The following is a 12619-nucleotide window of genomic DNA, read 5'->3' on the forward strand; positions in this document are numbered from 1 at the left end:
AGCATGGCAGACTTAAAAATGACAAATTTATGGCATCTTTTATAGAGTTTTTATTTGCAAAAAAATGAAATTTTATCTAGAAGTGCCGACCCATGTTTTACATCCTAGAGAAGAAAAATATTAAATAAACCACACACGTGTTAATATTAATATGTAAGCCAACCCCCTTTGCTATATATGCCCGTGACAAAACAAATGCCTATATCAATTTTTGTGAATGCCCTCAAAGAGTGGCAAAATAAAATTAAATAAGTAAGGCCAACTCCTTATGGGAGAAATAAATTCTATCATTACAGCCAACCTCCCTCCATATAATGGTGAGTTCAATAAGGTTTTAAATAAATAAAATATTGCATTTATTGTTGAGCCAACTTAATGATGATAGACGCTTATTTTGGGAGGCAAAAATCAAATTAAATAAAAAAATGTTTTTCCCTCTGTAGACACCTAAAAATGTCTCATCGATCATGTACTAATTATTCGTCTAATTGATTAAATAATTTTTTAATTATTTAATTAAGTTAATTAATCATATTCTTCTAATTTCATATTTCCTCATCATCTTACTAATTATTATATTTCTTGTTCTATCATCATTTAATCATTTAACCATTTTCTAATATTAATTAAATATTTATTATTTAATTAATTCTGATTAATTCTCCAATTTAAATAATCTTTATTATTTAAATAAATTCTATTTTCAATTGCTATCTCTAATCATCTAATCATTTAACCCTTTTCTAAATATTAATTAAATATTTATTATTTAATTAATTATGATTTTAATCCTTTAATTTAAATAATCTTTATTATTTAATTAAGATCCATTTCTAAATAATTAAATAGTTTCTTTAAATTATTTAATTAACTAATTATTTCTTCTAATTCTATTTCCAAATCCCTAAATTTTAATTTCATTTAATTTCATGAATTCTTCTATTTCTAAATAATTAAATAGTTTCTTTAAATTTTTAATTAACTAATTAATTCTTCTAGTTACATGTGCATGATTTCAAAAACCAAATTGAAAATCAAAGTCAAGTTTTAAATATATTCAAATGCTAAATTGAATTAAAATAAATTCAATTATTTGAATAAATCTCATGCAAAGATTAAATTGAAAATCTAAGTTAAAATGCAAGCACATGCTAAATTAATTAATTCAATTATCTCTCCAATCTCTATTTCCATCTTCTAGTTAGCTTTTTCTAAAATAAGCTTTCTTTGTCATCCTCTTTATTTCTTCCAATCATTCTTTTTTTTTCCTTCAGTCAGCTTTTTCTCAATCAGTTAACTCAATCAATCTATTCAATCTATTCTGTTTCACCTCTAAATCAACAGTTCAACTATCAATTAGCATGTGAGCTCACCTGAGTTCCACCTCTTGATCAATCTGTTCCACATTTCAATCAATCTTCTCCAAAAATCTATAAATTGAGCATTCAATCTCCATTCTCAACAAAATCACGAACTTTGAATCTTTGTGTCACTTGCAGGTTACCAACGCAATATCTGAGAGCCATCATACCACAGAGAAGAGCAGAGCAGTGGAAGTTATACGCAGTCACGGAATAGAAAGTTTTTAATTGATTTGATTTATAAACCCTGTTTTGATGTTATTGTGTTATTTCATTGTCTATTTGTTAGAATTCTTTGATTAGATAGGGATTCGTGATTTCCCTTTGATTCTAATTGATATTTTTAAAAGATGAATTTTACATGCACACACTTTCCTTGGCCAACTTGATTGAGGCATAACTCTTGGTGTCAAAGAGCACATTAAAGGGTATAAATATAGGTTGTTTTGACATCATTAACGTATCTATTCATTGAATATTTTTCTTATCAAGAGGAGAGCTTTTTGAGAAATATGAGCAGAATTCATTGAAGATTATTTCAGACCTCATAAGCAGAGACTATTAAAGAATATGAGCAGAGATTACTGGTGAATTCTTGCAGACCAAAACGAATAATTATTGCAGATTTGAGGGAAATTTTATTGCAGATTTCAAGATTGAGTTGTTGCAGGTTTTAAAAGACTTTTCATTGCAGATTTGAAAGACATTCTATGCAGATCTTAAGGGAGAATACTTGTAGAGATTCTTGAGTAGAATTGTGAAGGATTTCAGATCTGATTGGAGAAGAAGTTCAAACATCTATCATTTCATTCTTTTCGAGGCTGGTGCCTCATCTTCAAAGAGATTGGTGCCTCTTGCTGAGTTGGTGCTCAGTCGTGGGGATTGGTGTCTCTAGTGGGTTGGTGCCTACAAAATCATCTAAAGGGGATTGGTGTCTCTTGTGGGTTGGTGCCTACAAAATTTGTAAGAAATTTTCAATATAAAAGCAATAATTTGCCATAGTTTACTCCTGCAAGGGTTTCCACTAAATCTTGTGTTCTTTTGTATTCTTACTTGCTAGATCTTGCATGTGTGGTTGATTATGCTCTATGAAGTATTATTATTGCATCTAATCAAGTTTTCAAAAGTAAAAGTTTTCTGATATACTGATTCACCCCCCCCCCAACTCTCAATATATTCATGAGCTCTTTAGAGATATTCTGAAATAAATTTGCTGACCTCTAACTGCGACGATATAATGCACTCTTTCCAACAATCACTCCCTCGTGTCCTCCACGTTGACCTATGACTGTAAACCAAGTTTGCACTAGCAAATATGACCCTCCAAACTAACTAGGGCCTGGTAACAAGCTCACGTCTCCATGTTGGGATGAGTCGACCTACAGTAAACCCAAATGCCTCAAATATGCATCAAAAGTAAAACTATGCACAGGTGTACCTAATCAACCTAGCCTAAAAAAATAGGAAGACACCACCTTATGACTTAGTTTGTGTGCATTCAAACCCCTCGACCTGCCTTTAAATCTCCATGCCAGCCTAGCAAATAGAACCAGCAATGGATACAAATTTTATCACCCAATTTCAGCATATAAATATAACACCCAGCACTTGCAGCTCTCTAGATGTTTATCCTTGTGCATAGGGCTTCTTCATTGTGGCCTTTAAATACAAGCAAGCCTGAGATGTCATTCTTCACGAGCGATGGTGTTGGGAGCAAAGCTTGCTCCTCCTCAGACCCTGGTATCTAGGGTTCAATCCCCTTTTTGAAACATTCACAATAAAACCTATTTGAATCTAGCTCTTGAACCTTCCTTTACAGTTCTAGTTTGATGCTTTTTTGAAGCCATTGGAGATTCTCTGGGGGATTTTCTTGCAATCGATACAGACACTTTAAACTTTACGCACACTATTTTTGCCCGCATTCTTGTGGACATGGATACTTCTAGGGATCTTCTTGCCATTATCACCCTAGAGGTTGTTGATCGCAGCTAGTCTCAACCTCTAAACTACGAAGGGATCTCCTTCAAATGCAAAAGATGTTTTGAAACTTGTCATATAGCTCAAAATTGTTCCAGGCCTCAACTCAAAGCTAATCATCAAGATTCCTAGTGGGTTGATGCCCTCCCAAAATATTCCACTATGGATGCTCCTCTTAGGCACAATGAGCAAATGCTTGCCTCTAAGCACCCCTCAATTCAGACTTTGCCAGTTCATGCTTCGGTGGTGTTGGGGTGCATAATGGGAGAAAAAATGAGAGTTGTTCGCACCTAAACAATATAAATGCTACGGTCCACTTTCGAAGCTTCCAACACTTCTCGGATGCTTGATAATTCCAGGTTTAGGGCTCAGTCTGCAAATTCTTTTGAGCAATTGACCTCTTGTGTCAAAGCTGGTTTGGGGGATAATATGGACAACACCACAACCAAAGAGCAAAACTTTGTAGGCTTCCCTCAATCTGCCCACGCTTGGACATGTTAGTTTTTTTAGACCAGAAATGAAGATAAGCAGAAATACAAAATGATGAGCAACAAAACACAGCAAATACCATGGGAAAAGCCTCCTTGAGGGAACCAAAATATATCTCTTATATATTGAATGAAAAAGGAGCAGAAATCTGCTTACAACTTAGGCCAAACACAAGGCTGATCTGATACAAAGAAAGATAGCACCTCTGCTAGATGCAAATATTCAGTCAAATATGATTTCTCCTTGATATCGATCTGCTTGATACAATATGTGATCTACTGCAAATGTATGAACTCCTTTTGAAGTGCGAATTGATTGTATGAATGAATTGATGATCAAATGAATGATCATCACCTTGTATATATACAAAGCGAGGTGACCTTTTATTTGAGTCGGCCTCTTTTAGAGAATAAAAGAATAAAATTATTATTTATAACAAGGCCGACTTGCCTTAAATATTTATTCATTTACCATTTATTGTTTTAAATTTGAGAGAAATATATCTCCCACCGCTATAACATTAACACTCCCTCTTAGCTAGGGAGTGTATCTTTCTAGATATCCATGTCATGGAGTCTCTCAACATGACACCCACAATGACTACACTCATTTGTGGAAAAGAGTTCATTACGGAGTCTCTCAACGTGATATTGTCATGGAGTCACTCAACATGACGTCCACCATGGCTACTCCCATGTGTGGAAAGAAACATGTGTACAAGTGCCTATCACGGAGTCTCTCAACGTGATATCGTCATGGAGTCTCTCAACATGACGTCCACCATGGTTACTCCCATGTGTGGAAAGAATCACATCTTTGTCTCAAAGATGGACGAGGGCTTTCACCTCATATTTCTCCGTTTCAGAGAAATATGCATTATAGTAGAGCTCATTGATGTTGAGTCTCCTTCTCAGCAAGGGCGACATTCTCCACTACTCCAAGCTTGTCCTGGAAATGTGCAAACTTGTTGACGTGTATTTTGTACACTATCAAACACAGAATAAAATACCCAAGGGTACCTTATCCTCTCGAGTAAAGTCTCTGAATGCTAAAGATATCGCGAAAAGGATCAATCGGGATGACTTCAAGGTTCTTGTATGTAGGATCTCTACGTGTGGATAAGCTCTCTGTGGTATGATGTGATTTGCTGGAATCACAAGGGGACTTACACTTGATGACTGAACGTCTAATTTGCTTTGAATATTGCTGGAACACAGGTTTTTACTAGCTTTGATTTGAGAAAAAGGAAAAAAGATGAGGGCGAGGAAAGGATCTAATTCTAATACTAAGAATGTAGGAGCAATGAATGATCTTTGATGAAATCCTAACTAAGTCTTGCTTTGACATCCCAGGACCATCTCCACAAGGTTAGTGCGATCTTCGAAGGAAAGCTTTATGATGTTCAAATCATCACTGCAGGCATAGACACCATCAGGTTGATGCATATCAATGAAGAAGCGACAATTGAAGTTAAGCTTAAGCTGAATGATTTCAGTTGACTACACAAGGCAAGTCTGCAATCAACAAACTGCTAGTAGTATGGATATACGAATTTCACCATCAATCAAGCACATTTCTTCCACTCATCTAATAACATGAAATCAAATATGAGAAGTATAGAGACCATGCAAATTGTCAAATCGACCCATAAATTTCACCATTTCTTCAATGAAGTTTTACAAGTCTTTTACAACAACATCTTGGCAACAATCTTTGCCTTCTCTCTCTACTCTACTCTAATTGCTATACTATTAACTAACTAATCACCTTCTAAGTACTCTCTATTCACTAACTCTATTCTATTAGCCTTTACAAATGAAATGTCAGGGCTTATATAGTGCCCTCAATACAATTCGATGGCTTAGATCAATTCGAGATCAATGGCCAAGATTTTACAATGAAAACCCTAATTAGGGTTTATTACAAAAAATTTAATATTGACCAATGAAATAATTGTATTGCTTGGACACATGTCCTCTTTGGAAAATTCCACCAATGAATAGCTGGGGTAGTGTTGACGTGTATTTTATACACTGCCTAACACAGAATAAACTACCCAAGGGTACCTTATCCTCTCTTGAATAAAGCCTCTGATTGTTGAAGATGTCGCCAAAAAGGATCAATCAGGATGACTCCAAGGTTCTTTAATGTAGGGTCTCTACGTGTGGATAAGCAACAGTGGTCGTTGTGAATGCTGTTTCATCAAGGGGCCTTACGTATCCGAATTTGCAAGAACAGAATATCCTAATACTAATGAATTCCCAAAAAGATCAAAAGGTAGGGTTTGCAAGAGATAGATTCTAATCTAATCCTAAGAATGACTCAATGTAGGCTAGACTTGGTAGGATTCGACCAATTTCAGTATTGCCAAGGAATTACAACTCTACTGAGATTGATGCGATCTTCTAAGGTGATTATTGATTTTCAAATCATCAAGAATCATAGACACTACCATGAAGGTACATATCAATAATTCAATAATGATTGAAGGTTTAAGTAATCCAAATATCTCCAGTTGACCACACAAGGCGTCCTTACAATCAGCAAGAAGCTAGTGGTTTGGAACGTGAATCTCACCAAAGATCAAGCCCAACACTTAGTCCTTCAAATTTAAATACTACTTCGACCAAGAATGATTCAAGAAAGTAAGCAACCATGAAAGTAGCCACAAGAATTGCAATAAAACACCATAACTTCAATATTTTATTGATCTCAAAGCCAAAATAGACAACAATTGCTTGAAATTCTCTCTTCAAAACTCAATCTTGCTACAAAATAACTTTCTTCTCTCCAAAAGCTCTAATTCTAATTCTAATATCTCATTTCTAATTTTCTAATCTTCTAATGACAAAATGAAAATGAATGAGGGTATATATAGCATCCTCAATTACAATGAACGGCCCAGATCAAAAGAAGATCAACGGCTGAGATTTTGACACCTAAACCCTAATTAGGGTTTATTACAAAAAGTTCCCCTTTTATTGAACAATATTAAATGCATAGCCAAATATTTAATTTGCACAAAAATCTAGGAAACATAGACCAATGATAATTAAGGTGCCACATCATCTATAACAACCTCTCTTCTAGAACCTTGTTCCCTTTCCAATGCTCCTTCTTAGCATATGCAACGAATCTAGACACAATTCCTTCAATCTCAACAATAGGAATCTTTGGAAGATTCCTCATTCGTTCTTCCAAGTGGATGACCTGATCGAAGGCCTTGAGAAGAGCTATATCCCATCCAGGCTCGAGTTCTTTGATTTTCTCAATCAGGAGCATAGTAGCGAACATTTGATCCCTTTTCTCATCTGTGATAACATTCTCATCTTTGCAAAAGATGACCTTGACCTTCTCCTCCAACTCTTGAAGATTCACATCTGTCTCATCTTCAATCCTCCTGCCAAGAATAGAACATAACACCTCAAACACCTTGTCCTTAATTGGATGGATGACCTCCTCAACTTGATTGCATTTGGTACTAATGTCTTCGAAAAGAACTTCCTTGATCTGAAGTAGAGTTGACCACTGGAGTAAATTATGAGCTCCTCCATCCATTATCTTTTCTTGTGCTAAGATCTTCCTTGGTGTTTGCCTGATTACTTGCAGAATAGGAATGATAACATCTCTAGTGTGGGCAAAGGCGGCTACTGTTATCGTTAGGTTGTGAATGATCTCAAGGACCTGGATAGCTCGATGGGTGGTCTGCATCATTCTTGTTGCGAACTCAATGGCAACAGTATGAGATTTGTCAATCCAAGAGCTCATAAGCTGGACCAAGCTCTTAACTCTTTCTGCTTCACCAACTGATTCAAGGGGAAGTGCTTGCACAGGAGATACTGTTGGATCCTGACGTCCCAAAGGCTGATTGAGATGGCTAAAGTAGCCTCTCCAAGCACCGACCTCTCGCTCAAGCTTTCTATTCTTTTCCATTTCTTCTCTAAGCTTGTCTTTAAGTGCCTCAAATGAATCAGTTGCCTCATCTAGTGTCTGCTCAGCTGTGAGTGGACCAAGCTCAAATGTTTCTACATCATACTCTTCCGCAAGGATTTCACCTTCATACTTGTCCACTGCCGGTGTAGCTATCTGTAACTTCCTGGACCCTGTCTCATCTCTGATCATCTTGGACATCTTGGTGGCCTTCTTCCTTTCTGTTACTCCCTGAGAATTTCCTACAAGGCTCTCTAAGTCAATTACATTATCTTCATCTTCGATCACAATCACCCTTGTTAGCCTCTCCTTCAGCCAATCTGGAATGGCGGATCTTGTCTCTCTAACTTGTATCTCTTTAGGCAATGGTTCTTCTTCTCGGAGAGGAGATGTCACTTCATCATTATTCTTGTCTTCATGTAGCTCATTAACTTGAGGAGATTGACTTGATGAATGTTGAGACGCATGCCCTTCTTCGTGTGTATCATTTTGTACCATCGATTCCATTGATTCCTCAACTTCAGGTACCCTCTTCTCTTGTCCTACATTCTGACTTGTCCTTTTTTCATGTCGAGAAGATGTACCGGATGAACGATCTCGATTGGCCTCTTGTTTCTTCTTGGAGGGTTCTCTTTTTTTAGGTCTTTCTTTCCTCTTCGCACCTCTAGGATGGGGATTGCCTTCACTTACGCTTCGAAGATTACCTTCACTTGTGCTTCTAGGATGAGGATTGCCTTCACTTACGCTTGCTCCTCCTTCCCCTGGTCTTTCCTCCAAAGTAAAAGTCATAGGTATGTTTTGTTCTCTTAACTTTTGATGTTGAACATCAACCCATCTACGAGTACAAGACAAAACTGGAGCCATCAAAGCTTTTAAGTCAAAAACCTCAGGTTCATTCCAATCTATCTTCACTACTTTGTCTTCTCGGTCATAAGATGATTGGAGATGTCTGCCACTGTCCTGAGCTTGATCAGCCACTCTGTAAACTTTGCATTTCCTGATGAAATCCAAAGGTAACCTGGAATGCATCTTTCTTTTCACTTCTAAATCATCTGAGAGATTCATCAAAAAGTCCTCTATCTGAAATTCGTGCTTGTACTTTCTACCAACTGTTTCTTCTATATATCCATAAGGATCAAAATTCTCTCTCAAGGCAAAGAATGAAAATGAATATAAGGCCAACTCTTTCTCTGCATCATCCATGGCTAGAGCATTAGGACATACCTCAACTGAATTCCCTAGTATGATAGGCACAGGAATTCCATTTCCATGCCTGTGTCTGAAAGCCTTTGCATAAGCTGCCAACTGCCTAGTCACCTCAAGTAACACTATCCTGTCTGTCGGATATCTTGGCAACATATATGGAGGTGAAGGACACCCATGAACTCTAATATATGTAAACTTCTGGAATTGGATAAACCAAGCACCATACCTCTTCACAAGCTCCTGCGCATCTTGAGATAGCCGATTGTGAATCCCACCTTGCAATGTCCTGGTGATGTTCATCGTGAAGGTATCATTGACTAACTTGTAGTCACTTCCAGGTGGATGATGCAAATGGACATAAGAATCACAAACTCTGACTTCTTCGGGCCCTCTTCCGATCATTCCTCTGTGAGGTAATCCTGCATACTCAAAACTCCTGATCAAGGCATATATGATGTACGAGCTCATGTGGAAGGATTTGGTAGCCTTCAGTCTTCTTAACTGCACGTCCAAGCAATGGCTAATAATTCTAGCCCAATGAATTGTTCCTTTTCCTTGAACTATCACTTGGATGAAGTAGAACATCCACTTCTCAAAATAGAAGGCTTGAGGAGCCCCTGTAACTCGATTGAGTAAAGTTATCAAATCTCTGTACTCCTCCTGGAAGTCGATCCTATGTGGTGTGTTGGGAATCTTGCTCAGGCGAGGACGACTTTTGAGTAACCAATTCTTATTGATGATGCTCAAGCAAGTGTCTGGATCATCTTCGTACATGGACCTGGCTCCTTCCAAGCTTTTGTAGATCATATCTTTATGTTCTGGTAAATGGAGAGCTTCACTAATAGCCTCTTCTGAAAGGTAAGCCAAAGTGTTTCCTTCCTTGGACACGATTGATCTTGATTGTGGGTTATAATGGCGGGCGCACTCGATCATCAGCTCATGGCACTGGACTGCTGGAGGGAAACCGACCGCCTTGATAATGCCACTTTCAATTATTCTCCTTGCGACAGGTGATGGCTTTCCAATGTAAGGGACCTCTCGAAACTTCTTCACACTGAAGTTTCCCAAGTTGGTATCTCCAATGTTGCTCCATTTTGACACGATCTTGGTCTCCAATTCTTCATTCCTTTGATCTTCCTTCATGAGAGCCGGACGACTAGTGGATGCTCCTGCCTTTGGGGTCGCCATCTTGATACCTACATAACATTTCATAATGAGTAATCTACTTTGCAACGTAGAAATATAGACTAGATTTTAAGTTTTAAATCTAGGAAACTTCATGATAAATCTTTGAATTATCATTTCCTAAATATAACTATGCAATTTGAAATTCAAAATTCAAAATTTCAACATTAAACTAGGAAGATCTCACCATACCTCCACTTGAGAACTAAATCTAAGAAATGATGCAAAATTAGGCAAGTTCGCTAGGCAAAATGTGGGTCGAAGTCTTTTAGCAAAATGTGCCTCCTCTTTAGTCCTCACGTGCATCAACTCCACCACCTTTCGTCTTCAACGCCTTGAGGAAAATTCGCTCCACCTCTAGCCTCTAACAAAGTTCGCTCCAACTTAGACCAGATTTCGCACTCCTCCTTGCTTCTCCAAATCGCACTTGAATAAATGATTGAATGATTGATTAAAATGGTTCAACACACCCCCATTATATAGGCGCTCACCACCTCACTCCGTATAGGCCGACTTGGTGAAAATAGACCAAAAATAAACAAAAATTTAATAAAAGAAGAGGCCGACTTTATAAAAAGTATTAAAATGATACCCCAAGCGCTCTATCTTTTATTTTAAATTAATAATAATTAATTTCAAAAGGCCTTAATAATAATAAAAAACGATTTTCTAAGGCTTAAATTAATTATTAAATATCAACGCACCCTTATTAAATGCCAATTTAATTAAAATATTTCAAGGTTTTAGCGAATTTGGCATTTAATGCAAGTTGTTTGAAGTAAGTGCTCAAGCATGGGAAAATAATGGACATCAATAACATCGCTCTGGTCCCTTGGAGAGGGACAGGAGCGATCATGCACTTTAGACCTTGCATTTCTCGTTTTTACGTTCAAAACCTCACCTTTGGCGTCCAAAATGGCATTTTCGTTTGGAATTTTGAGTTTAATCCATGTGATCTTTGGAAGGAGCTTGCTTTAAAGCACTTTCACCCTGGTCCCTGGGAGAGGGACAGGAGCGATTTTTGTCTTTTGTCCTTGGTCTTTGTCTTTCAAAACGCCAATTCAAGTTTGGAGGCAAACAATGATCTTTTTTGTTCACTCTATGCATGTTCAACTCGCTTTCTCAAGACAAAATGAGCTCTTCCAAGGATTTTCGCCCTGGTCCTCCAGTGAAGGACAGGAGCGATTTTTACATTTGAGCCTAGGATCGTTGATTCTTGGGTCAATTCTTCGTCCATCATCTTTCGAAAGACATTTCTCATCTTGTATCACCTTGTCTTGCGTTGGCTTTGGAGGAAAATGGTTGATTTTATAGAAATCGCCCTGGTCCTCCAGTGAAGGACAGGAGCGATTTTTAGTCCATAGCACAAATTCTTAACCACATCAATATCTAATTACCTTCAAGGCGTAAAACATCATTCCTTATTCCATCTTGAGTCTAGGAAACGAAAGTAGCATCCCAAAATGTTAGGCTATCAGGCAAATTTGAAGATTTCGCTCTGGTCCCCTGGTGAGGGACAGGAGCGCCCAAGCCATTTTTCATCGAATTTCGTGGTCTTTGCAACTTCATTCTTCCTTGAAGCACTTTAAATATCATTCCAATCTTGTGCCTTGGCCTGGATTCGTCCAAATTTGGAGAGGAAGACTTGATAATGTGTTTTTCGCCCTGGTCCCTGGGTGAGGGACAGGAGCGCCTTGGCAATTATGAGCACACTTATGCTTTGCTAACTTTCAAAATTATCTTCAATGGATTGATTATGCCTTCCTTCATTCATCTTAAACTTAAAACTTTGCTTTTCCTTTGCCAGAAGTTTGTCTTGTGAGAAAATCGCTCTGGTCCCTTGGAGAGGGACAGGAGCACCTATTGCAACTTGGGTTGATTCTCTCCTTTGTAGGCCACTCAAGTTATATTCAACGAATAAAACATACTTCTCTTGACCTCTTCAAATCGCGAAATTACTTAAATCTTGCAAGGATAATGCAAATTTGGAATTCAAGCTCCGGTTCTTCAGTGAGGGACAGGAGTGCCTTTTGTCCTCAAGGCCAAATCTTTTCATTTTTCATCTCAAATTTCCTTTGCTGGGGAAGATATCATCTTTTACAAGCTACGAACAAGAGCCCAAATCCTGAAAAGGTCCAAAAAGGTGTATACAAAGAAAATCGCTCTGGTCCCTTGGTGAGGGACAGGAGCGAATTCATCTTGCTAGACAAAAAGTTCAACCTTTCATTGCTTTTGACTAAGTCTGGGTGTTCTATCATGTTGATTTCATCCATCATTGTATCCTTGGCGCTTCAATTTGATCAACCAAGGTCAAGAATGACCTAAGTAAACCATTTTGCCTTGGTCCTTCAGTAGAGGACAGGAGCGGATTCACCTTAAACCTTCAAAATTTATCATTTTCGAGTCTTCAAAATCTTCAAAATCTTCAATTTACGTCCAATTATATCCCCTGGCGACCCTGCACAAAACAA

The 12619-nt window shown here is 37.6% G+C and overlaps 1 protein-coding gene across 4 annotated transcripts in view; it reads right to left on the minus strand.

The window, feature by feature from the left end:
• LOC131032364 (uncharacterized) overlaps positions 1-12619 on the minus strand; it is an 88904-nt gene that overhangs the window by 8839 nt on the left and 67446 nt on the right. The gene's annotated exons all lie outside the window — the stretch shown is intronic.

Source organism: Cryptomeria japonica, chromosome 8, assembly GCF_030272615.1.
Source record: "Cryptomeria japonica chromosome 8, Sugi_1.0, whole genome shotgun sequence".
In the NCBI taxonomy this organism is placed as follows: Eukaryota; Viridiplantae; Streptophyta; class Pinopsida; order Cupressales; family Cupressaceae; genus Cryptomeria; species Cryptomeria japonica.